Below are 27,424 nucleotides of genomic sequence, written 5' to 3'. Positions count from 1 at the left end.
TTCATGAAATTCGACCATTCAAGCTTTCATTTTCCTAATAAAAATTAATAGTCATCATATTACAAAACATTCTTCCAACCTGCATCGTAGAGGAATTTTTTTTAGAGTTTATAGGATAATAAATTGTTTCACATGAATTCTAAAAATGTTCAAGCCATCATTCTCTCTATAATTGTTTTTCAGTCTTCTAGTCTTAGTCAGTTATCACATGGATGTTTGCCTCAAATATTGTCATCTTCTCTTATTGAGATGAAATTCTCCTGGTTATATAAGTATTCATACCCATTGGCTTCTCAATTGGTGAATGTTTTAGTTAGCTTTTCATAACTGTGAACAGAACACCTAACAAGAACAACTTAAAGGAGGAAATTTTTATTTGAGGTTCACAGTTTCAGAGGTATCACTTCATAAATAGCCAACTTCATTACTCTGTGCCAATATGAGGCACAGATCTGGCCCCCCAGAACTCATGTCTATATCACAATGCAAAATGCATCATGAGGGAAGGACCCTGTGGAGGAAAACTGTACAGCTCATGATGGGATCAGGAAGTGAAGAGAGAGGGGAAGAGGGAGAGGCTGCAGGAAAAACAACCCTTCCAGGAACATCCCCAGTGATCCACCTCCTCCAGCCATGCCCACCTACCTACAGTTACCATGCAGTTATTCCATTCAAACTACACTGGACTAATAATGCTGCAGCTCTTAAAGTCTAATCATTTTACTTCTAAATATGTCTGCATTAACAGGAGCTTTGGGGGGACACCTCATACGCAGACCATAATATTCCACCCCTGGCCCCCCAGAACTCATGTCTATATCACAATGCAAAATGCATTTAATCCATCAATCCAAGAGTCCCAAAGTCTTAACAGTTTCAGCACTGCCCAAAAGTCCAACTTTATTCTTCTCTGAGACCCAAGGCAAAATCTTAGGTGTGAGCCCCTGTAAAATATCAAAAACAAAAACATATATCCAATATAAAGCAGCACAGAGTAAACACTTCTATTCCAAAAGAGAGAAATGGAACATAAAATTAGGGATTGGACCAAAGCAAGACTGAAACCTAGTTGGGCAACAGCTTCCAAAATTCCACAATGATGCCACATGCAATGTCCAGGAGACATGGCATCACAATATGATCTCCAAAGGACTTGTAGAGCTCCACCACTGGGGCCTCTCCCTTAGCCTGACTTCCTCTGCAGACAGTTTTTCTCAGCAGAAAGTCCATGTTACTGGCATCTCTTAATTTCTCAGGGCCTCCACTCTAGCTTTATCTTCACCTTCATCATTTCATGCAGGGGCAGCCTGCAGGAACTTCAAGCCTGCTATGCTTTGGCTAGTCTCCCAGACCTTCCTTTGAAATCACAGTATAAGTCTCCATGACACCATGACTCCAGCATCCTGCATTCTTGCTGAACTAGCACCATGTAGATGATACGTCTGCTGCCAGCTCACCCAATACCTGGCCTACTGGAATCTTGGCTGCAGCAGCCTCTGAGTGCCTGCGTGGTTCAGCATGGTGAAACAAATTCCTTGGACCCCTTTGTGTGTAGGGCACCCCCATGATCACTTTCCAAAGAAATTTTCTTTTCTATACACTTGAGCCTATAGTTGGTGTGGTCCTGCAAATTCCTGAGATACCCTCCAGGAATCTTTTCTATAAACTCCATGAAAAGTATTTAATATCTATAAGGCTGTAGTTTCTTCAACAAGCACACCTTGCTTAGCCCCAAATTTATATGTACTTTTCTTGCCAAACTGCAGGTTTTTAAGATTCTTTAGTTCTGTTTTCTGCCCCCAGGTCTCACAGTAAACCTGGAGTATCTAAGACCCTGACCTAATAATGCTCTGCTGACTTAAAATTTCCTCCACAAGATTAATTAGTCCATCACTTTTAAATTCACATAAAATCTCAGAATATGGGGGAAATGTAGCCAAGTTCTTTGCAAGAATGTAACTTGAGTAGCCTCTAATCCAGTTCCCAGTGGAGTCCTCATTCCCCTCTGAAACTTCGTGAGCACAGTTTATATTCTGTCAGCATTCTGGTCTTCTGAACTCCCACCAGAGTCACCTATTAAGCTCTGCTTGCCACATTCTAAAGCTTTTCTAGCTTGCATTTTAAACTTTTCCAAATTCTTCCTGTCAACCAACTCCAAAATCTTCTGAACCACATGGTCAGGTTACTCACCACCCTACTCCTGGTACCAGTTTCTACTGTAGTTAGCTTTTTATCACTGTGACAGGAATACCTGACAAGAAAAACTTAGAGAGGAAAAATTTTATTTTGGGTTTATGTTTTCAGAGAATTCAGTTCATAGATAGTTAACTCCACTGTTCTGGACCCAAAATGAGGTGGTACATTTACATGGGGTAGGGACCCAGTAGAGGCAGTATGCTCTGTTTATGGAGGGTCAGGAAAGAGAAAGAGAGAGAGAGAGAGAGAGAGAGAGAGAGAGAGAAAAGAGACCAATTCCAGGGTATGCCCACAGTGACTTACCTCCTCCAGCCATGCACCTACTGTCTACATTTACCCTAGTCAGGCCATTCAAATTAGAATGAACTAGAATGAACTTAAGAGGTTATAGCTCTCATAATCTATCTGTGAATATTCCTGTATTAACAAGAGCTTTTGGGGGATACCTCATACCCAAACCATAACAGTGACATTGGGTGAATACCCATTTCTTTAGATTTAATTAGTATCTAAGGAGCCATACGTAGAGATAATACGTATGACTTTATAACTAACTCATTTTCTATTTTCATTGCTCCATGAGAGTGACATTGAGCATTGATGCATCTATACATAAGAAAAAGCAATATGGTAATTGTTTTAATAGTAAATGTTGTCTGCTAACTAGGTAACTATTAGCGTTCCCCAGATATAGATGTCATACTTTTAAGGAATTTTCAACTCAGTTTGGAGCACATAATTTATGAAAGAGTATTTAATAATAGAAGAGAGAAGATACTAAGTCTCAGATTTAGGGTATAGATAATAAGTGTTTTAGAAATTTTGAGGAGGAAAGTAAAATAGACACAAATAATTTATTAGGAAGGCAGTCCTTTCAGATGGTATGGTACAGGGAAGAGAAGGAACTATACCAACAGCCAAATAATAATAAAGTCCTAAAATGTGCATGCTTTTGTCTAGAATTCACCAATTTTACTAGATGTAACTTTATATTCTAAAGTGTAATGGTATAAACCTGGGCCAAACTTTGGTCATGTATTTAAATAAAACACTGTGTGAGTTTGCATAGGGTAACTCTCAACTTTGGTTCTACTGATAGTAAACCATTCTACATTCAACCAAAAGAATACATTAGTTTTCAGTTTTCTTATGTGGTTTAGGCATCAGCCATCCTGCTCCAGAGTCGCCTTCTCTTTCTTTATTTGGGAAGATGGAACCTGGCTCATGTCCATGCCTGAATCATCTGCCTCTCAGCTGATTGGAGGTGCCACGTGCTTCTCTCCTTCCCCTTCTCCAACAAAGACCATAGTTTGCTTTGCTCTGCTCCTGGTCTATTGGAACTGCTTCAGTGCAGAGGATCTCAGTGTTGGGGGTGGGAGGGTGTTTAGCAGGACTTCTTCATTCCATTGCCTTCAACATTTATTCCTCCCAAATACAACCAGACAGTGCTTTAAGTATATCAAGTTTTACTATGAAGTCGACAGTTAATAAAACGAGTGATCCAGCATACAAAGCAAAAATTGACTATTATAGATCAAATATAATATCCCCCATCATTCCAGGGAAAAGCATTTGAGAGTTGAACACTTCCCAAGTTCTCACCTCCTGAACGCGAACCACTGCCTGTCTTTCCTTTGTTCTTCCTCCCTATCCTCTGCTCAGACTATAGGGACAGTGACTTCCTTTAAACCTCCATAGTGCAAACTCTAATCCTTTTGTGAGTGCTGCACCTCTCACTGTAGTGTTTGATCCTAATCAGAACTTATTCTCCCTCCCCTTATTTTGTAGTCTGAGGAACATAAATACCAAGGGCCCAACATATACTGTGGGGACACAGGGAAGCTTTAATAGCACCTTTCAGAGTAGAAATTGGTGCTATAGTTTGTCAATCTTTTTTTGTTTTTTAAAATCAAGTATGCTCTTTATTTTCTATATTAAAGAGGATAATTTTCAACTCAAATTTATTTAGGTAAAATCAAACCCTTAAAATTATTGGGGAAAAAAAGGACATTGACTTTTTGATGTGTTTCAGTGATTAGGAAGGCTGAATTTTATATTATGAAAACCTGAACAAAATGGCAGAGGACAGACAAAATTCCTATAGGTGTATCTTTTTTATTTATTTTTATTTTTTGGAGCACAACTTTTCATTTCTGTGGTTGTACACAATGCAGAGTCACATCATTCGTGCAATCATTAATTTGTCAATCTTTATAAAAGCGTTAAGTGCACATATACATTCTCATTCCTTCTATCTTCCCGCAGTTTTGTTTCTGTATTTTTGTTTGTTACATTTTTGTTTTTTAGATAGGATCTTGCTATGTAATTCAGTAGGTTTAACTGATCTTCATGCCTCAGCATCTCAAGTAGCTCAAACTACAGACAAACTGCCTTGCCCATCTTTCCAGCAGATTTTTAAAATAATATACACAGATCCCTTGCAAAATAAGTATTAATTTTCTGACACAGTTGTCTGAAATGATATTTATCACTTTATCATGATTTTATATATATATATATATATATATATTTTTTTTTTTTTTTTTTTATAATAGAACCATTTACTCTCTGAGGACTGTTTCTATCAACACCAGGACCTGACTGGAAATTTGAAATTGCTGATGATTTCTTCTTGTTGTTTTTGTTTATTTGTTTTTTTTACACATGGGCCAGATCAGATTCTTGGGAACAAGGTGTATTTACACTAAACAGGGGTTAATATGAAGATTTAGGATCCTTGTGGCCAAGAAATCTGAGGGGCAAATTTCTAGTTTTAAATTAGAGCTCTTGAGCATTCCCAGGGATTTGCCTGATATGGCATTGTGATTATGTTTACAGTACTTGAATATTTGCAGATCATCTACAAATTTGAAATCTAGAGGAGGAAGTTTTTAATCTTTAAAGAATTATTGGATCAACCAGGCACACAATTATAACTTCCTAAGTAAAATGAAAATTTAAATTAAGCTTGGCAAACTCAGGCAGCCAGAGGAAAAGGTTTTAAGGAAATTTCTCAATAACTTCCTTCCAACAAAGGCATGACTATGTCCATGTCACACTGGAAGTCATATGTGAGCTCATATTACATGTGAGCTAACAAGTGCATTTTTAATATTTTTCTTATTCTTAATATAACTCATATCTTCTTTGGTTAATTTCATTTCTCTTTAGAGTTAAAACATTTATTATATGGCTTCAATAGTTTAATGATCCTTTCAGAGTCAAAATGTTATAAAAGAGAAATCCCTTCTTTTGTATATAAAATAAAAGTTTTCAATAAAAATGTTAAGTGGAAATAGAGTATGTCAGCAAATAGGTTTTTGTTATGTCTATTCATTATAGATATGATAACATGTACATACCAATATTTAAAGAAGCTCTTTATTTGGATTAAAATTATAGGCTACCCTGCTCACCCAATGTATTCACCATCTTTGAAGCCAGAGGACGTGTCTGCTACTCCTTTCCATTCTGCTTAACACTGGACAAGGTACAAGACATGTTGTAGGTGCTCCATAAATGAATAGACAGGTAGCCCAGGAGCACCCAGGTGTTGAGTGATGTTATATAGGAAAAACAAAATAGCTGATATTATTAGATGGAGAAAAGTTAGGTGGTCTTTTGGAATGACTCACTGGTGACAAATTTTTTAATGTCCAATTACACACAAGTGGAGGTCAGCATGACAGTCCATGTGGCAATAGTACTAGATCAACAATGAGGATAAAAACAGGAATGGCAAGGGATAATGTTATGCTGTACATTTTTATCACACTTGGTTGCTATTTTTTCCTTCTTGGGCCTTCAGAATAGAAGTAGAGGCTGATTTATGAGTTGAGAGTCAGTGCAGAGTGTCAGATTTCTGTAATGAGATTATATATTAAATTTAATGAAAGGAAAATATGCTTACCCAAACCAAATGACAGCACTATGATTAAACGACTCAAGATCCCTCGATGGATTTGTTTAGACAATACAGCAGGTAAAGTGACCTCCTCTTCTCTTAGGTTTGTGATCAGTTCCATGAAATGAAGATTTATGTCTTTTATTAATCTGATGACACAACAATATGATCATTGAAGCAAATGTGAACAAGATGGAACTCATAACCAAGTGATGTGGTCTGAGTGCTGTGGAGGTTTGTTTAGATTAATCGTGTGTGTTACATTTTAGGGTGGCTGTTGTCTTACAGCAACTCAGCTATGCTCCTCTGTTTATTCTTTAACTTGAATTTTCATATTGTGAGCCTGTGTCTTGCACACACACCCACATGCATACATAGCAACAGAGGTATAAGCTCATTCTGCATCTGGAAGGTGACAGCACCTCCAATGGGCTGTGTCCCCATAGCATGTTCAATGATAAAGGCTTCTAAGCGGCACCTCCACATGTCTGAGGTCATTGAAGAAGCTATAGAGATTGTGTTTGGAAAAGCGTGGGTGGTAATTGGAGTTTTCCAGGATAAGTACTTAAAAGGCCTGATATACATACACTATGAGTAGCCCCACTTCTCCCAGTCAATAGCACCCATTCTCAGAGAGGAAAGAGAGAGTAGATTTCAGCCCTGAAGAAGAGAACTGGCATGAATAAAGGAAAACATCTGTAGGTACTTTTGAAAGATTTTGTAAACCAAAAATTCTGATCATTTTCACCTAGCCTTCTTTTTCCCACTTTTACCTGAAATTCCACTATTGGAGAGTCGCTTGTTAGATTGAATCTTATTTTTTTTAATTTTTTTTCTTATTTTTTACAGACTGCATTTTGATTCATTGTACACAAATGGGGCACATCATTTCATTTCTATGGTTGTGCACAATGTAGATTCATACCATTCATGTAATCAGACATGTACATAGGGTAATGATGTCTGTCTTATTCCACCATTTTTCATACCCTCCCTCCTTCTCATTTCCCTCTACATAATCTAAAGTTCCTGCATTCTTCTCTCACTCCCCCCACCCCCATTATATATCATCATCTACTTATCAGGGAAAACATTTGGCCTTTGGTTTTTTGGGGACTGGCTTATTTCTTTTAGCATGATATTCTCCAATTCCATTCATTTATTTGCATATGCCATAATATTATTCTTCTCTTGCCAAATTAAAATGCACACTTCCAATGTCACTTTCATACCTACACTTAAAATATACACATACATACATACACTTAAAATAATTATCTTCAGATCTTTTCGCTGTTGGAAGAACATGATAGGAATGGAATGATTAAGGGGTCTGAGAAGGGTGAAAACTTGTGATGATGAATCTTGAAGAGAAAGTTTTATCTATCATGGTTTCGCCTAGAACTGGTTCTATAAAAGGAAGGAGACAACAAAAGTAATTTTCTCTTAGTAGCTTCTTGCATTCACTTTTGGTTGCTTCACTGCTGTTTTCTTCTTTAATATTCATGTATTTGAGGTTTGTGATCTGTAACCGAGACTTCATGATATTTACCATTACCACATGCAGATACTTTTAAGAGCATCTCCATTAAAGATCGTTTTCTCCTGGAGCATTCTGTGCTCTCTGGTGGTGTTTATCATCCAGCATTTAGTCGTGATCTCTGTAATGTATGCAGAACCAAAGATCCTCCTTCATCACTCCGATTCTGCTGGGAGTTGGTTTATGTTGTAATACAAGGGATATGGGAAGGAAGGGAGCCAGAAGGGAGACGGGTTGCACACATGTGGTAATCCATCTAGATAACATCATGCCATGGGACTAGTCAGCCAGGGAGGAGGTGTGAGAATAGATGGAATCCCTTCCCTTGGGACCATCTATTTATAGCAAACTCTAGCTGACAACACGCAACCTCCAGTGGCCAACTCTGCTGGCTTCTAATTTCTCTTTCTCCATTATCTGAGCTTAGAGCAAGCCTCCATCCCCACCTGCCACAAGTCTCTATGCTTAAGGTGTGTATTCAGGAGTTCTGATCACTAGGCAATGGTCCTGGGTAAAGATGGATAATAGCAAAATGACTTGCAAATTCCTCTGCCATTCCTTGTAGCCTAAATACTGCAAGGCGCAGTCCTGTCTGTCCCCATGGAGTTTTCTCAAACAAGAAATGTTGATGAAATTCATTGGTGTAGAGAAAGGCTACTAGCATAGGAGATCCATTGCCCATTTCTAATGGTTGAAATGATAAGACCTTCGATTGTGAGAATAGAGAACATCCAGGATGATTTTGAGTCCATGTTTTGGATGTAGGCAAGTTGATCTTGATGTCTCACTTGCTTCTGGTTTCATTTAGGGTGATATTCTTAAGAGGGATTTTGAGGGACCTGTGTTAGTAGAGTTTGATGGAAAGAAATCATAGATAAAGAGAAATCTATTACTTTTACATTTACCTATGCAATGATTAGCTTTCCTTCCAGCCCTTCTGCCATTTAGACTCAGTACTCAGATTCCTTGGCCCCTGCTTCTAGATTGATCCATCTGTCAGATTATCTCATTCAGGACAGGGGACATCTGAAGAACCCTGGATCAATCTGCACAGTACATCAGCTTTCATGTCAGCCTAGAGACCAGCTGATATCAAACTCCCTGTCCCTGGCTCACAACATTTCACCGCTTTCCTACAACCACCCTCAGTTACAGGTTAGTGATCAAAATAAAATTTATGTAGTTAGTTAGTTTCTAATTTTCTCACTCTGTAGATTGCTTGTCTAGGGATCCTAAATGGACACCATCAACAAAACCTGAGACTGTCCTGACCAAGCTGGTATATTCCACTGATTTCCTGTTTCATGGTGCCCCTCTGGCCTCTCCAGATCCTGTGACTGAGGAGCTAGAGTCATTTTGCCAATATCATCTTCTCATAGGAAAAAGGATAATGGGTTGCAAAACACATTTTCTGCTGCCAAGGCTGATTATTACTCTTATGAGCATGTATCAATTCCAGCATTTTCCCTCTATGAAGCAAACACATTGAAAGTATGCTTCTTCACGTCTCTTGTGTTTAATAGAATCAAAAGGGAACAAAACAAAAGCTTTTGGAAAAAACTGTGCACAGTCTTTTAGACTGATTTAAGGGAAATCTGGTTCTATAATAAGATGCGGTCTGGCAGCCCATCTGTAGTTAGACTTACAAACTAGACTGGAATAGTACACGCAGGCCTGTGCTTTATTGAAGTTGCAGTAGTTCATAAAGCAGGTGATGCCCTCTGGTGATATTGCATTACTGCCAAGGTTGATAGGGATTGCAAAGTGTGGATGAGAAAGTGAGCAACTACTCTCAGCCTATGATTTGTGTAAAAAATATGAGCTTGAAAAGAAGAGTTTTTGTTTAAAGCAAAATCAACACTTGCAGGGGAAGAGAAAGGGTCACAGAGCTCCAGGATCAGAAGGGGAAGAGAAAGAGGCAGAACCCCAAGCAGGAAATACCAAGTCCTCCCTAGGTAAACCTATCACACCCCCTGCTAATATTTGTATGCAGGCAATTGCAAGCTATAAATGAATAGTTCTAAAATGGGAAAGAAGTCACAGTCAATCTGCAGTTGCAAGGTTACAGCAGAAGCAAAGCTTTTTCCACATATTTCCTTTAGGGCATCACGAAAGGAAGTTGCTTATTACCAGCCAGTGTGTGCAGATGCACCAATGAGGGATGGACTGCAGTACTGTCTTATACCAGATACATTGCTCAAACTGAGGGAACAGAGATGACAAGTCCCTAGTCTTTAGGCGGCCAAAGCCAGGTAGAAATGATTATCCAATCTTTTTAGCACTTGCTGGCCAAGCATCCTTTTTGTCCTTGTTCCAATTTGTTGAACCCTAAAAACAGATCCAGTGAGTTCACATTCTTGCTGCTCTCAGGCACCAGACAGGGCTACACCACTGATTGCATGGCATTGTGGCATGTTGGATGACTATGGCCTTTTGGCCTAAAAGTAATGTGAGTATTCATAACAAAATAAAAATCCATGAGAAAATAAGGAAGGTACTAAGAAATCTTGTCTGCAAGTCTGTCTGGCCCACTGTGGTGCTTGTGCTGGTCATGGTGGTGGTGATCAGAAGGGTGTGCAGTGTTTACAGTATGAATGTTTAAGTGTGGGAGAGCAAAATCAAGAGAGAGAAAGGCAGAAGGAGAGAGAATGTTTTACAATATCGAAGAAAGAATTTGATGATAATTATCCCCAAATACAATGCCCTCATTTCTATCCCAAGTACCATGTACTTTGTAAAATGATTAAAAGAAGTATTGAGAGGCTGTTTATTTTGATATGTCCTACTTGCATCAGAAAATACAGATGAAAGGTGGTGAGTTTGAAAATACAAAGTAAAAAGCCTCTTACTAATTTTAATTTTTAACAAAAGCATGGCTTATAAACTCAAAAGAATAGGATATAAACAAACGAGTTGTGACCGCCAGCCAGATGTTGACCTTTTTTTTTATATTAAGCAGCTACAGTTTTATCTTGCATCTAGAGACAATTGATTGCTCTTGTGCAGGAGTGCTGACGTTCTGGATGTGTTGCTTGTGATGTTTGTGTACTCCATTTATTGACCACAATGGAAAATCAGATCTCCTTAAAGGGCAGAGTAGCCTCATCCTAACTCAAGAACTGAATAGTTATTTTGTAGTTTGACCTATATTATCATCACCACCCACCCGAAGCTCACAAACAAGCACGGTTGTCTCTGATGATTCCTCTCCTGATGTAAAGTGTGCTTTATTCTCAAACCAGAAACATTGTTGGTTGTACCTTGCTTCAGTGTCTATTTTAGGTTGGGTGAGTCCACTGGCTGAACTGTGATCCCCCACGCTTCAACAAGAACACATATACAAAAGGCATTTGACCTTGAAAATCTGAACTCCCTAAAGTTGCCTAAGCTATGAACTTTTAAGTCATGCTTGTTTCTTCCTTTTGTGTTTAATTATCACTAGTTAGCAACTCTAAATTATACTTTGTCTTTTCCATCTTAATCACATGGTGCTGTTCAGATTGCTGTCATTTTTCTCTTTATAGGAGAAATGACTTCTTATCTGCCCTTTCCAATCCCTCGTGTCACCGTCACTTTCCAATTTGCTGTCAGAATGATATGTCTGAAGCGGAGCTCTGTTGGTCACTCCTTGGGTGACATCTTTCCCTAGCTCCTTGGTGCCTTCAGAGTGGTTCAGACTCTTTGAGTGGCATGCAGGGCCCACAATCTGCTATCCTTCTGTCCCCCTCTCTTTGAGCTATTGACATTGCATCCGAAGTGAAGCCCCCTGAGAATGTGGGTTCCTGGAGTCTGCTACCAACGTCTCATTAATTTATTGCTTTACACTTCTGCAGAGGAATTTGTGCCCAGTTTCATTTTCAACTTCCCAAGAGTTCCATAACCTAGGGGAGAGAGGGGGCCATTGTTCTCAATTTATGGAGGAAGAAGAGCGCACAGATTCCTTTGTAACTTAATAGGCCTCTACTAGGCAGAATCAACTCTTAATGACCTCTATTTAGTAAATTGTATGGTTGGTGAATTATTGGTGGAGAATGTAATGCATTTCTTTATGCTCTGGCACACTAGTGTTTTTCACTATATTCAGTTGATTACAAACCATACACTCATTTAGCATATGCATATATGTACAATTATTGTTCATAAAATAAATGTTTAATTCCAAAGTTGGCTATACTTTACTTTTTTGACTGTTTTAATCATGGTTTTCCTTTGTTAAATGGATTACTGGGGACTGAGTCAGTTCTCCAACTGCCCTGAGATAAATCTTCAATCACCATCTCATCCAAATAATATGGTACATGATGGAGAGAAGATTGTATGCAAACTGTATTTATTTATTTCTATACATGTATGCTTGTGAAGAAATAAGCATTATGGAAAGGTGACTTTTTAAAGCAAATGATCTGCTAAATATTTTATATATATGGGCACCTGTAAAGTCATATAACACTGAAGGATAGGAGTGGGGAGAATTGTAGAATAATCTGTATATTGCATGTGAAACAAGTGTCTCCCCTAGTGATATTAATGGAATATTGTAAACTCATTTCAGTACCAAAATTTAAATTAAAAAGGAAGGAGGGGGTTGTGGAGTAGAGGCTGTTGAGAAATCTCATTTTCAGCAAGTTAAAAAAAAAAAAAAGAAAATCACGAAGGCAATTTAGTTTATTTTTTAAACATTCCCTATAGTGTTGTGAAGCTCAAACAGCAGCTCTGAGAGAGTTCATAAAAACCAGAATGCAAAGAGGAGGAGGGTAAACTGGATGGAAACAAATAGGAAACTGTCCAATTTAATTGACCAGGCTGATTAAAATGAGAAACATAAACACGGTCCCCAATGAGAAAATGTTGGATATGCAAAGTCACATCTTTTTAGATTCCTCTTGGAATGTTTGTAACCCATGAAACTGCCTGTGTTATTTAAACAATAAAAACAAAAATGAAAAGCTCAATCTTGTTGATGAAATGGCATGGTCACCTGAAGCACGTTTGATTTGTAAAGCAATGTGATTTCACTTAAATTTCCCTGCACGAGGCAGAGCCTGCAGTTCTGACACAGTGGCTCATGGTGTGATCTACCCTGTGTAAGAGTAAAACTCAAGGAGTTGTCCGAAATAGCCAGGTAAGGATAACTATGAAGATGAAATAAGAAGGGGGACTATCAGCCTGCTAACTGTCTAGAAATGAATGGTTTTCTACTTAACTTTTAGTTTATAGAAGAGAAAGACATGCCATTTAAGATAATTCGTTTACTTTTTAGAGACCAGGAGTAATAGAAACTATTTTTTTTTAAACTTGGGACTATATATTATTTGCTTAATGAAAATAGCTTTTCCCCCCTGCTTATAAACATAGATTGTAGAAAATAGGATAGGCTAGATTATGATAAAATAACAAACAACCTAGAAATCTCAGTACCTGAAAGCAACAAATATCTATTTCTCTCTCCTGCTATGTGGCTGTCATTTATCAATGAGGTGCTTGGCTTCACCATGCCCAGCTGGAGTAGTTATTCCACCCAAATCTGTGAGTCCTCCTAGCAGAAGTGAAAGAAGTGAAGTCTAGGAGAGTATAATGTAAGAAATTAAATACTCTGTCTTAGAACTAAGAAGTCCCTGACAGCTCATTGGCAAGAATGAGTCACATAACATGATTAAGTACAAAAGGACCCGGAAGTGCAACCACACCTGTAAAATAGAGAGCCAGAAATATTTGGTGAATCACTCATATGTAAAACTGTAACCGTCTACCAATGTATAGGGGGAAAATTTCAAACATTTAGTAAACTGCCTTCCAGATGCTTGTGTTTGAATGTAGAGGTAATAAAAATAGAGAATTAATTTGTTTTTTGCCCCTAATGTTGGCTAAAGGAGCTTTTCTCATTCTGTTAAAATAGAAATGCATCATTCTCTTTAATGGTTGCATTAGGTTCCATAAAGTGTGCCATGATTTATTTAATCAATCAGCAAATTAGGTTTTTACAGTTACATCATTTTCATAAACAAAGTTGTGATTAACATATTAGTACATACCTTGGGATTTTTACAAATGATTATTCTACTTGGAACCAATGGAAATTTATATCCTATTATAAATATTTTAATTCTCGTAAAAATCGCAAGGCTATTCTACATGTGGAATGTACTAATATACACTATCACTTAAAGAGAATGAAAATTTCTATTTCTTTACACCTTTGCCAACTCTAAATAGATTCAGCATTTTCCATTCGAATAGGCAATGATATCTTATTTTGATTTTCATTGTGGATGGGGTTGAGTGACTTTTTGTAAGTGTGTTTTCCATTTATATTTTTCCTCTCTAATCCGCTGTAGTACACTCTAGTACCTTGGTCATTTTTCTTTGGAATATTAATTACTTATTGAGTTTAGGGTGTTCTTTGTATGTTAGTCCAGTATTCGAGTCAGTTCATACTGGTACTGCATGTTGACCAGCATATTTTTTTTTTATAGAATGCAAAATATATTCAACTTCTCCCTTCATTTTTAATATCAAAACATTTTGGTGTGTTGCAAGTATTTGTAAACATGGTTTTTATTTATCCTTGTTTATGGCATCTTTTGCTATATTGAACTTTAAATTTTTAATTGTCAATCTCTATGACTTTTGGCTTTTATGCCATGCAGGAAATCATCCCTCATTCCAATATTACAAAAATATTCACCCATGCTTTCTTGTGGTACATTTGTGGCTTCATTTTTATAATGTAATATTTTGTATTCCTATGGTTTGTTTTGCTGACTCTGGGGTAATTATAGTGAATATGATTGTTCCCCTATCCAAGGGAGATATGTTCCAAGACCCCTAGTAGATGCCTGAAACTATAGATAGTACTGAATCCTGTATACAAACACTGTCACTCCTAGGACAGTTGGTCTGATAACCAAGACAGCTACTAAGTGACTAACAGGCAGATAGTGTTTACAGAATGAACATAATGGAAACACAAACATGTGCTAAGTATGTGAATAATTAATTTAGTGATGCATGTAGTTAAGTTTAAAATATAACATAGATATCTCATGAGCTACAAACCTACACAGTAAATTACATTTTGGATATATTTATTCAAGAACCCATGCCCTGGTCATGCCCAGGGCAGACAGTGCCAGATGGTGAAAAGTCTCATCACACTACTCAGGAGGGTACATAATTTAAAACTTATAATTTTTTTTCCAGAATTTTTTGACCAGTAACTGATACTATGGGAAGTGAAACCTCTGGTAAGGGAGGACTACTGCATTAAGGGAAGATAACACAGGGCTGAGGTGCAGTTTATTATCATTATTATGCTAATTAAAAATCACCATTGTGGAATCTTTGAAACTAATTTTATATACTCCAGAAGGAGCTTCATATTGAATTGAAGGCTGGGACTTATCTGAATTCACTTTTGATTTTGGGGATGATTTTCAGTTCTTAAAATGTTTCTCTTTTTCTTTCTTTTTTTTTTTTTTCATAAAACATATTTGTGATTTATCACTTTCCTAAGCAAAATTCTTGTAGTTTCCTCCTCCTTTTCCTGGTCTAAAAATGATGATTTTCTTCAGAGTTGTGCACTAGCCCCTTTATTGTTTCTTCATCTTGTACTTTTTGTATGGCTTTGCTTATTTCTCTATTAAAAAGAGATTTTAATAAGCAGATGAACAGAGTGTCTGCCCTGAAGGGTGAGAGAGAGAGAGAGAAAGAGAGAGAGTGAGAAGAGAGATTGAGAGTGAAAGAGAGGTATAATTTATGCTGAAGACATGAGTAAATATATCCAAAAAGTGGTTTACTCTACAAATCTGGAGCTCATGAGGTATCCATGTTGCATTTAAAACTTAACTATATGCATCACTGGGTTAATTATTGACATATTTAGCCCATTATTCTGTCACCTTGTTTAGTTTTCTTTCTGTCTCCTTTTTTCCCTTCCTCCTCTCTTTCTCTGTTGATTTCAGGATGCTCTTTATATATTAGAGACTAAGATGATAATCATTCAGTAAATACCAGTACAGCATCCTAAAGTGACCGGTTCACCTGGCATTTCCTTCCTTACTTGTCTAATTCCAAAATATTGATGCAAAATTTGGTTCGCCACTCCTTAAATTTTATATAAAGATCAGGCACAAACTTGTGTTCATTTGGTTTTACCACCTATCTTCTTGCCACATTTCTTTACTACATATACATCCTAAACCTTCCAGTTCAATTCACCACAATTTCCCCTCAGAATTATTGTCATAGTCCTCTTCTAGCTTTACCTGCTCCTACCTAAATTATTGTCCCATGACCCTTTAAGTTTCTTAAGAACATTCTTATTTCTCGGATGAGGTTTCAAATGTTTTAATGCCAGAAAAGTAAAAAAATGTTATCTCTTCTTATTTCTAAGGGCTGGGGGGAGATTCCAAGTCCACTTTGACATGCTAAGTTTGAAGTACCCTTGAAGGATACAAAAGTAGATATTGAGTCGTTATCGGAATAGAAAAGGCTGTAGCTCAGGAGGGTCAGTGAACTTAAGATGGCAGTGTGGAAATGTTCAGTAGTAGACACACAAGTCTGGATGAGATCATGCAGGAAGACATTGCATGCTGAACTGTGAAGAAAGGCCTATCCCAGGGACCTGCGAAGAAGAACACTTAATTTCTTACAAAGAAGCCAGCAAAAGAGACAGGGCAGGAGTGGCTAGAGAGCAGGACAGAGCAGGTGGTATCATGCAAACCATTGCAAGAACAAATTGGAGAATGCTCATCATTTCGCCTAAAAGTCAGTGAGGACTTTACCTCACCAAGAGCCATTTCAGTGAACTGATGGAGTGGAAGCCAGATGAAAATATAGAGAGACCACTATCCAGTGAAGAATTCAATATATCAGACAATGAAGGGTAAAGAGGAATTTTGTGTAGCAGAAATTTTAATACATTTCAATATTCAATTTCTTTAATGCTTGGTTAAGTTTTTAACTATAAAACACATAGTTAATAGTGTTCACCTCACCAACTTGTCTAAGATGAGAAAAAACCTAAACATTCTGACACACATTAGGACACCAATATAAATAAAATATGGGTCTCCTTTTCTTCTCTTCCTTTCTTCTCCATTTTCCTTACCATAGTTCCAGTGAGCCTATCATCCTTTGTAAGAGTAAAACCATTTTCTTTAGCTTCAATAGAAATATGTTTTGGTCTCTCTTACTCATCTTTGATCTGTTTTGAATCACTTATATTTGTTTCCTTGATTGCTGGGCAAATTCTAGTATGTATGTATTAGATTATATAATATAATCTTAGCTAATTAAATAGAAGTACATTTTAGGTTCAACCGTTTGGAGAGCAGATATGTCACCTCCTTTAGAAAACATGTTTAGCCTCGCCTTGCCCTTGTCAGATGAGGGGTAGTTAATGAGGCAATAGGTTATATGTGTAACGGGAAGGTCAAGGAAAATGGGCAATATGAATAGCAGTGAATGTATATTTGCAAGTGTTCTACATGTCTACACAAAGAACTTTTGTTTGCAGCATGTAATGACAGTCTTAGTCACACTATTATTCCTAATCAATATTTTGGAGAGAACACAAAAGGCTGTGAGTTCCTGTGTAAAATTTTAAAAGGACTTTGAACCACTGAAACAGAGAAATTATCCATATAGGATTTTAGAGTCTGAATATGGTTGTTTTGAAGTTGTGTTATTATATCAAGCACGATTTTTTTCCTTACAGTGTATATTTTTTTCTTCTTTCATGGTGACTTTGTGTCTGTGATCTGAAAGGAAACTTGTATGGCATGTACAGTAATCAAAGGGATGGAAAGTGAATGAGCATAGAGCCCCCCCCCCCCACCTTTTTGAAGCACCATTAACTCAGTTACATGTACCTGGAATGCAGATGCACTTTGCTGATTTCATTTGGATAATGCTGTAAGCTGGTCTCTGATAATTGCCTTCTGTAATTGGAACAAATTCATAATTATGCTAATTCCTTCTTAGCCACCCAATATATGGAAGCTGAGCTAATCCATATCTGTCCCTGCATTTTCCTGGTAGATCATTACATGATTAGCCTTTCACCGTGGCTGACGAAGACATTCTTATTCTTGTTTGATTTCTCAGATGATGTGTATATCTATGTGTAAGTGATACATGTTCGTGTATCATTATCTAATTGTATGTAAGGTAGATGCCAGCCTTTATAACTAGCTTTCATTTGAATATTTAGAATCCTTAATGCTTTAAGCCTTAGTAAAATAGCTATTTTCTCAGCACTTGAATATATATTATATATTAACAAGCAACTAAAAATGGTAACTGTTAATTAATATCCCCTCATCACCACTTTAAAACCTTATTTACATACCTGAGATGATGGGGCAAATGTGAGTACAGAAACAGGTTTGAGTGCCTCTGAGGGGGATGGAGGTCTAACTCAGTGCTGGAGTGCTTGCCTTGCATGCTCAAAGCCCTGGGTTCAATCCCCATTACCGCCAAAATAAAGAGTCCCTCTGAAAGCCAGCTCTTTGTAGTCTTACTAGAGTCCCTCCCACCCCAAAATAATGCTTAGAATGTAACAGCAAATCACAATAGGTTTTGGCTTGGCGCATTCAGGATATCAAGCTTGGGAAGCATCATCCTGAGGGTTGTTTCATCAGAGATTCAAAAGCAGAATTCTTTTTCCCCTCACAGATGGGAATGAGCAAAGGTAGAATTAGCTAAAAAGCAAGATCTGTCACAGTTTGGAAAACACAGCCAAAAAGCAAATGACAGTCTCTACCCTCCCTTACAAATCATCTTTTGATTGCGTATCTCTCCCCATTCTCGTATTTATGCTTCATCTGTTTAATGTTCTCCTTTCCTCTGATCATCATTCTTGTGAATGCTGTACATTAAAGTAAACATGTTTCATTCTTCACTCGTGACAATGTTACAGTTTCGGTAAACACTAGATGAGGATGTTCACTTTCCCAGAGCCCATTTACTTGTCAAAATAAATTTTAAAAAATAGCATGAGACTGCACCTGACTTTCATAACTGAAACTGGGAAGTTAAAGGACAACACTGATCTGACGAGAGACACACAGTGTCAGAACATAACGTTCCACGTTCCATAATCAGAATTCAGGCTTGCTCGGAGTTACTCCTGTCAGTCATCTCATTCAGCATCAGGGAGTGTGATTCTGGCTGTGATCATCAGGTTTCTACCACTTGCCTGGTTCTACTGTGGGTAGCTTCACAATTAAGCTGAATTTCTGCTTCCTTTTGTGATGCATAATCAGATAAGTGGAGCTAAATTGAAGAAAACTGCAGTGTAGGTGGCTTTAAAATCAATCTATACAGTCTGGAAAGAAAAGCAGACAAAAGGGGAAACACGATAGTGCTGTTATAAATAACTTGAAGGAAATATTATCAAGGAGAGAGGGGAGGACAGGTGACATGTAATCTGAAAGTGGCAGAGCAAGTAACGGCCTAAACTAACATTTAGAAGATAATGTGCTTCATTATGAGCAGAGGAGTGTCACTCCAAGTGATAGTTAAATCCCAGTTAAGATATATGTGACACTTCCAAGTCAAATCATGGGAACTGCTAAGTAGCAGCACTTTTTGTGGTTACCAGGAGGTTTAAGAAAATGACAAATGCCTCCTGGTAGAAAAGGTATTTGAAGGTTCCTAATTCCACAACTACCATTCCCGAAGCATGTAGCCTTAGGCAAATCATGTCATCTGTAAAATGAGAAAAATAGGTTTCTTTTGCTTACTGTGTTTTTAGGATCAGACAAGATACTATGGATAGTGGTGTGTCTGCTTGCAAGGTTAAAAACAGTGACGAGTTTTCTCTTAAGCTTTCCTTGTCTTTTCCTCATGCTCACAAGATGGCTGCCATTTCTTCAGAATGGCATTTGTGTCCAGTACCAACAAGAGAACAGAAATATTTGTCCCTTTTCTCAGGAAAGCAATGTATTTTTTAAAGTCATCCCCTTGACTTAAATACAGTTTGTCTTGTGAAATATTTTAGGACCGCAGGCTCTATCTTCACAGCAAAATTTCATGGACTATTTACTCCACTCATTTCTCCTCATTGCCAGAAAGGCAAAATAAAACACCACATAACTTTGAGACGGCTGGCATAACGTTTTATGAGCTCTACATGGACACGTGTTACGTTTGAGTAACGTTTTAATGTCAAAATAATTCAAGATCACTTTCTGAACGTCCTGACATGTTAGTGCACCCCAACTGCAATGTTTGCGTTCAGTTGAGAGCTGTCCTTTATATTATCTCACATAGGATAATACACTTATTCTACAATGCTACTTTTTGTCACGGAGGATTTTTTTAAATTGTTCCTTAGGAATCATTTTAAAAGTCAAAACTATATTATCAGAATTATCTTCAATGGTGATAAACCTCTGTATTTCAGTGTAATTATTCAAAGAGTGCATGATCATACCACCTAAATCTGGTAATCAATAATATGACTAAGGATAAAGGAAGACCTAGACTCAAATTTGGATTTAAACTCTGACTGTACTATCCCCCCCCATATATTTACATATACATGCCCACACATACACTCAAATGTTATATATGCAGATATATACACACATATACACCCACAAATATATACATACACTTTGTATATATATATGACTTTGTTCAATGTACTTAAGTCTTTGATTATTTATCTATAAATTGGGAGTGATAAAAATGGTAGGTACCCATAGAGATGTCTTAAAACTTGAATCAGTTAACACACACAGTGCTTAAAAGAGTACCTGGCTCACGGTAAATACTCAAGAAATGCCAGATCTTACTGTTAAGTGGGAAGTGATTCATTTGATCAAAACTTAGAGTGTGACTTAACATAAATGATAGATTTAGTGATTAGACCAGTTTCCTAGTGTGTGGGAGTTCAGAGGAACCCTCTCAGTTCCTCTTACATTCCATCTTTACTTCAGCTTGGCCCACTCTGTCCCCACCCCTCTGTCCTTGTGTGTATCTCAGCTTAGATGCTCAAGAACCAGAATGATACCTTAATCTGCCCTCTGTTCTTCCAAAGAAATCCAGTCATACTTGATATTTGCAATGCCGTAACCTCATAAGAGGTTTGAGAGGTGATGTGGGGAATGACGACATGGTGGACTCCTGTGATATCCTGATGATATCCTGGATATCCCCCACCTACATAGCCCTGTCTCTCTACCCTGTCCAAGGAAACCTGGCTGCTTTCCCAAGTCATTCTTGACAGTAGTGTGAAAAAAAATTATTACCCTTAAGTAGTTCATATCTTGAGTGAATAAATGAAATTTAAATCCACATGTGGCTATTGTGATATATTAGTAGTTTTCAGAATGTATTTAAGAATAACTATACAATAAACATCACTGCTCTAGGTTGTATCTATATTTAAGAATAGCTATACTATAAGTGACTCTCTCCCAGATCATATCTTTCTATGCTCAACTCTCTGACCTAAAGTAAAGAATATATCCACCTCCCTTGGCCTACATGCAAAATTTTTTGTTCATGTTCTGAAGAAGTTTGTCAATGGATAGGGCAGTAAAAAGAGGATCACAATGTGTAGAACTTTGAAGCTTTGAAAGTCATAATGCTGAGATTGCATTTGTAATATGTATGAGCAACTCCATTTGACCTTGAGTCTAGCAGATTCCAAGAAAGAGGAACTGGAATTGAGGGTTAGGAGCACTTAGTAGGCAACATCAATGAAAGATTTATATTGGCATTTTCTTTGGGACCCAGAGGTTGATACTATCTAGAATTCAAAGGTCAAGGACTTGGAATTCTGCATGGGAGGGGAGATGGCCTATTAAAAGGCTTTCTTTCTTTCTAAACTGGTTGATTTCATGTTTGCTGTTTTGTTTTCATCATATTTCCATTTCTAAAAATTTAATAATACAACTGCCTTTTTCATTCTCTATTTAAAATTTATTTTAATTGGTTATACATGACAGAAGAATGGATTTGATACATCATATATAATGGAATATTATTTCTCATTCTTCTGGTTATACATGATGTAGAATAACCACGGGTCAAATAAACATATATATACATGGAGTAATAATGTCTGATTCATTCTACAGGTGATACAACTACCTTTTTCATTCTCTTATGGAATATTAAGAATAAGAACGGGAACATGAGTATGAGAATTTCTTTTAGCTGGGGGAAGGGGAATACTGGGGATTTGAACCCAGGGCCACTCTTCAACTGATTTACATCCCTAGACCTTTACTTTTTTATATAGAGACAGGGTCTCACTAGGTTGGAGGCCAACTACAAACTTGGGATCTTCCTATTTTAGCCTCCAGAGTTGCTGGGATTATAGGTGTGTGCCACCACACAGAAACATGAGAATTCTGACGTGCTACATGATGAAAATAAGCATAGGTATAGAGTTTATGTATGTACATTTGTAGATGTGTTTAATCAAAGGTTAGAAAGAGTGAAGTGCAATGATGCATGCTAACTTTCCATAGGTAACCCTGGTCTCAAATAAGATGATCTCTCTCAAAGCATTCACCTCTGAACTCCTTCCAAAGGAATTTCCTCTCCATCTGATGACCCTGTGCTGCCTGTTGCTGAGAAAAGCCTCTAGCTCCTCAGTTATATACCTTCTGTGTCCAGTTAACCAGAATGACTGATCAGAAACCTGCTATCTGACTTGGAATCTAATTGTCTTTGATGGTCCATGTTTCCAGATTTGTTTATAAACTGGAAAAATCTATAAATTGCAGATCATCTGTGCATAACACTATGCTAATGATGCAGGCATTCTGCAAATCTGTAAACTCATTACCTCTAAGTAACTAGTTTCTTCACATATTCCTAACTTGGATTATCCATCTGAACCTGCTATTGGGAATTCTGATGAAGAATTATTTCTCTGAGGGGTGAATGTCTCCAACAACCTTCAGAAACATTCTTCTTCTCTGTCAGGAGAGAGGACCCATTGGCGTGAGGTCATTCAGATCAGTGATACAGATGTCTGTTAGCCTCAAGGTGGTCAATGTATTGATCCCATAATGCTAATTAGAAAATTTGTATTTCTTTTGTTCAGAGCTTAATTAGGGATTTCCAGTGTTGACAACCTCTTGTAAAATAATTTCTGAACTCAGCATCCATGCACACCCTTATAATACTTGCAGAATACTGTGAACAGGTCAAAAGTTTCATGATGCCTGCCAGTCACATCCATGAGAAAGACATGAGAGTAATCAATAACACCTCTGAACCACAACATTCTGAAATGGATGATGCCAATTTAATGGAAATGAATTAACTTCAGGGAAGGGCACAGAGATTCTCTTGATGATAATGTTCACTATGGATCAGAAAGCTGCTGTATCATGGTTTTTATGGAGAAGGCGTACAAATCAACATCTGATTCATGGACATGCTTTATTTTGTCCTCACATTTTATTTTATAAAAAATATCTCAGCCATCATGTAGGAATTGAGAAATGTTACATTAAAAATACACAGCCTTGACTTCTTGTGAAAAATACAAGCTCTGGCCCCACTGGGACCACATTTCCTCATGGTGGCAACACTTGCACTCTGACCAGTACTGATACATTTTCACAGGTCTTGTGGTCTACATTTCGCCTAAGTCACTACTCTCCCGTAATTCCTGACACTGAGGCTAAATATTCCATAAATTTGAAGACCAATATGATGCCTTAAAAACCAAAATGATTTTTGAGCAAAAATGAGGTCATTGTCATTTTTTATCATGCTGTTTTTTTTTTTTTTTAAAGAAAGGACTATGTCTGTTTTTTCTTTTAAAAAAGACCTATATCTCTATCTCAAGTGAGAAAGTAAAAGGAGACAGAAAGTGCCACATTTTTTAAGAAAAATGAGTATGAGCTCATTCCTCTGTGGAAATGAAGAATAGTCTCTTGCCTTTAATATGCAGACGATGCACATGTATATCTTGCACCCGTGCCACCTCACTAATTTATATTACCTTCCTGCCACCAGGAACACTAGAATTTGCAACTGCTGGTATAGAGGATGTGTGCATGAACACACACACACACACACACACACGTGTGTGTCTCTCTGTGTGTGTCTTATCATAGTATTCTACATTAGGAGCACTTAGCTCATCAGAAATATTTTAAAGTTTCTCTAAGTGACAAAAGCATAAATCTAAGCACAATTTGTCACTTTTATAAGCTCAGAAAATACCAAACTGATTTCCTCATAAAGATTCTGCCATCAGTTAAATGGATAAACCATTAGGTTACAAATAAAAAACAGCTTCATAGTTAGGAATCTGCTAATGTGCTGATTGTTTATAGACATAATTGGATTGATGAACCTCAGACCTGACACTGTAAACCCCAAGTATACCAGAATATAATATGGAAACCTAGAAGCAGACCACAGGATGTACCCATAGTACTGTGGATGAGAGACGGGGGTAGGCTGTAGAGCAGGGCCAGCACACACTGTAGCATAGGCTGTAAATTGAGCATCTCTAGAGGCATCAGATTATGCAGAGAAGGGTATGCATACTCTTCTCTGGAGTTAGGCACACTGGGTGACTGGGAGGGCTAAGCTTACGCAGCTTTGTTCCCTCCCATCTGCAGCTAAGAAATCCTCATAACTGCATCAGTCTTAAAGTCTTTCCTTGTTTATTCTTTTTCACTTTGGGCTTTCAGATAACTTTTGAATTTGAGAAACTTTCAATGGTTAAATATAAATTTAAAATTCCTGTTCTACATGATAAATAGAAGTTTTGGGGGGTTTTTTGTTTATTTTTTGTTTCTGTTTTTTTCAGATTACAAAAGCTTTTCTTTGTAAGTGCCACAATTAACTTCTTGGAAGAACAGTTAGCTCTACTTATGACCTCTATAAATGTAATGTGTTTCTTCCTATCTTTTAAAACTTATATATATGTTTGTGATTGCTTTTTGTTTTACAAATTTGAGATCACACTAAACACACAACTTCTATTTTGACTCTTGTCTTTTATTAGCATTTTCTATGTTTTCACTTGTTGAAATCATAATTTTAATGTCTGTATAATGCTATTGCATTGTTAAATTGTGAATTATTGAAACAAAACCCTATTCTTTGGTGTGTTACTTTGACATGCTTTGTTTCCTTCCTTTCCTCCTTCTTTCCTTCCTTCCTTCCTTCCTTCCTTCCTTCCTTCCTTCCTTCCTTCCTTCCTTCCTAAAATAATTGAATTTGATTAAATCCTTATTTGCATTTCTATACTTTCTTTTGGTAAATTTTTCGGTTCATAACAACAAAAAGTATGATAAATAATATGTATAGTGATATGATAGGTATTACTATCTTTAAGACTATCAAGTGGAGATAAGTATTAGGAGAACAGTTAAAGCAAGGTAGAGGAGTGGAAGGGTCTTCCTTTTCTAGAAAGGGTTGCTAGGCAACATTTGATCTGAGCCCTGAGTAGAAAGTGGGATGCCTGGGGGAATGGTTTTCTGGGCAAACGAATCAGCAGGTATCAAGGCCCTGAGGTTGGAACTTGCTTTGAACTTTCTAGAAGAGAAAGGAATCCAGTAGGGCTTCAGTGGAGTGTGCCTGGAGTTCCTTGGAGGATCTGAGGTGGATATCTGATAGGGAGGGGGACTATACACAAAGGGTTTCATGAGGCTTAGGAAGAAATTGAGGCCATTGAAGGATTTCTATTTAGAAAGTAACTTGATTGGATTCCTTGGTTGTGAATCAGTGTGGAGGCAGGAATGGAAGATGCAGACAGATCAGTTAGTTAAAGAGATAATGGTAGTGCAGTAGAAGGTGAAATAACCTATGGTCTTCTCTCCAAGCAAAAATCAAAGAAACTAGAAAAATAAGGAAGTATGGGGGCGAGTTGTAGAGATATAGTTTACCCTTTGCTTTTTTCTTAGGAAACATGTCATGATATTGTTTAACTTTTCTGTTATTAGTAGTGTAGAATAATTATTCAGTTATTAATTGTCATATCATTTTGTTGTTATTTTTAATGAAGTATATACTCACCTTTATGCCATACTGACTGGAATGGGATTTTGTCAAGTTAACTGAGAGTTTTCAACCATTCATATTATTATTATCATATCACTTATGTGAACCTGTTACTTATCAAATTTCTGGCATGTTTTCCTAGTTGCTTGGTGTAGTTTGTTTCATGTATGGTTCATTTTTTTCTGTAAATTTTCAATCTGAAGCCAAATATCTGCCGGTGACAGTGACTTTAATCTCCCGTGGGCTCAGTTTCCATTAGGAAAGCTTGCTTTCCTTCCCAGATACTGGTACTATCTTCGTTTCAGTCTCCAAGACCACTTCCCACAGGACTCTCTGCCTATCTACTCTCTATGAATAATTTATCTGTGGACGAGTATGAGACTTCCTGTCAGACTTCCCCTACTTCCTGGCCAGTTGTGTGGGAAAAATTAAAGAATGGTAAGAGGATGCTACAGATAGCAAATCTAGGGAATGAACAACTAGGAAGCAGGCAATTCACTCCTGGATTTGTGAACCAGAGGAGAATGCAGGTGGGACAAAAGCCCTCAGACCTGTGTTAGGTAGACCTGGTTGTTCCATCCAGTGATGTGGAAGTAGTGCTGACTTTGAGAATCAGATTCTACTGGCCTCATAGGAAGCTTTTCATCCCAGAGGTCGGTGACTATTTTACTCTCAGCTCTTATTTTTGAATGAGGATTCGGATTTACTTATTAAACGTAAGATCTAGAAAAGAAGGGGCCATCTTGATTTTGTTCCCATGGATTTACCCAGCACTCAGTACAACCTCTGATATTCAAAGAGTTTGCTTATTTGTCAAGAACTAAACAAATGATTCTGAAATGCATAAGGGTAGTAAGAATGGAGGATGTTGTATCACAGACCGTCAGTCAGCTGTGGACTGACATTGATTCCATTTCTCTGCCTTTTCCAGATAGCTGTGCTTCCAGACTCTGTGTCATTATTAGTAGCTACCCCTCCAGGTTGGAACATGGTGATGTCCACAGTGATTCCTGATGATGGTAGGGAGATAGGCTTTCCATTTCATATTCCTGTACCACTTGGCTTTTATAGCTCTCCTTTGTGTTCTGGAGTTCTCAGATCTCTTATTCTGACTATTTGGCAGTATTTCCTTTTCTCAAGTTCACTTCCCCTGGGTAAATTTTGGATGGTGATGATTTTGGGTATCTAAACTCAGTAATGGAGTGGTATGTGGGGTAAGTATTGAAGGATCATGATAGGTTTATTTTGATAAGTAAATCCCTTTTTATAGAGACCAACAGGCCATCATGATGCCAAATTGTTATATAACAGAAGCCACTTGTTTGTTGGTGATAAATTAGAATTCTTTATATTTAAATACAAACTGAAATGAGGAATCCTATTCTAAAACCAACTTTCAATTACCATAGCTATTGGACAGAGTGTGACAAAATGCCCCCTGATGCTTTTGCTTCCATATGAGATCTGTTTGGAATACTCACTGCCATTGCTTGCTGTGATCAATTAGTCTTTACATGTCTGTTACATTATTGCGGTTTACATGTTCTAATAACTAAAGCTAAGTGGTTATTGTCAAACAAGAAATATTCAGTGCTATCAAGACGGCACTGGAGATTTGACATATTACTTGGATTTGGAAGCAGAGGACAAACAGGGAAAGGATACAGATCACTGGAAGCTGACATGCTTAAGGAAATGAGTGCTAAGGTTACTTGGGCAAGAATGAAGATTTGGGGAGCAGAAGACTCCCATCTGTCTCTTCCTCTGGTGTCTAAGGAAAGAGAAACTTA

General features: G+C 37.4%; 1 protein-coding gene across 8 annotated transcripts in view; it reads left to right on the top strand.

Moving 5' to 3' along the window:
- Positions 1 to 27,424, top strand: part of UNC5D (unc-5 netrin receptor D) — a 533,325-nt gene that overhangs the window by 394,911 nt on the left and 110,990 nt on the right. The window lies entirely within an intron of this gene.

Source organism: Sciurus vulgaris, assembly GCF_902686455.1.
Source record: "Sciurus vulgaris genome assembly, chromosome: 5".
Lineage (NCBI taxonomy): Eukaryota > Metazoa > Chordata > Mammalia > Rodentia > Sciuridae > Sciurus > Sciurus vulgaris.
This window is presented reverse-complemented; position numbering and strand designations above follow the sequence as displayed.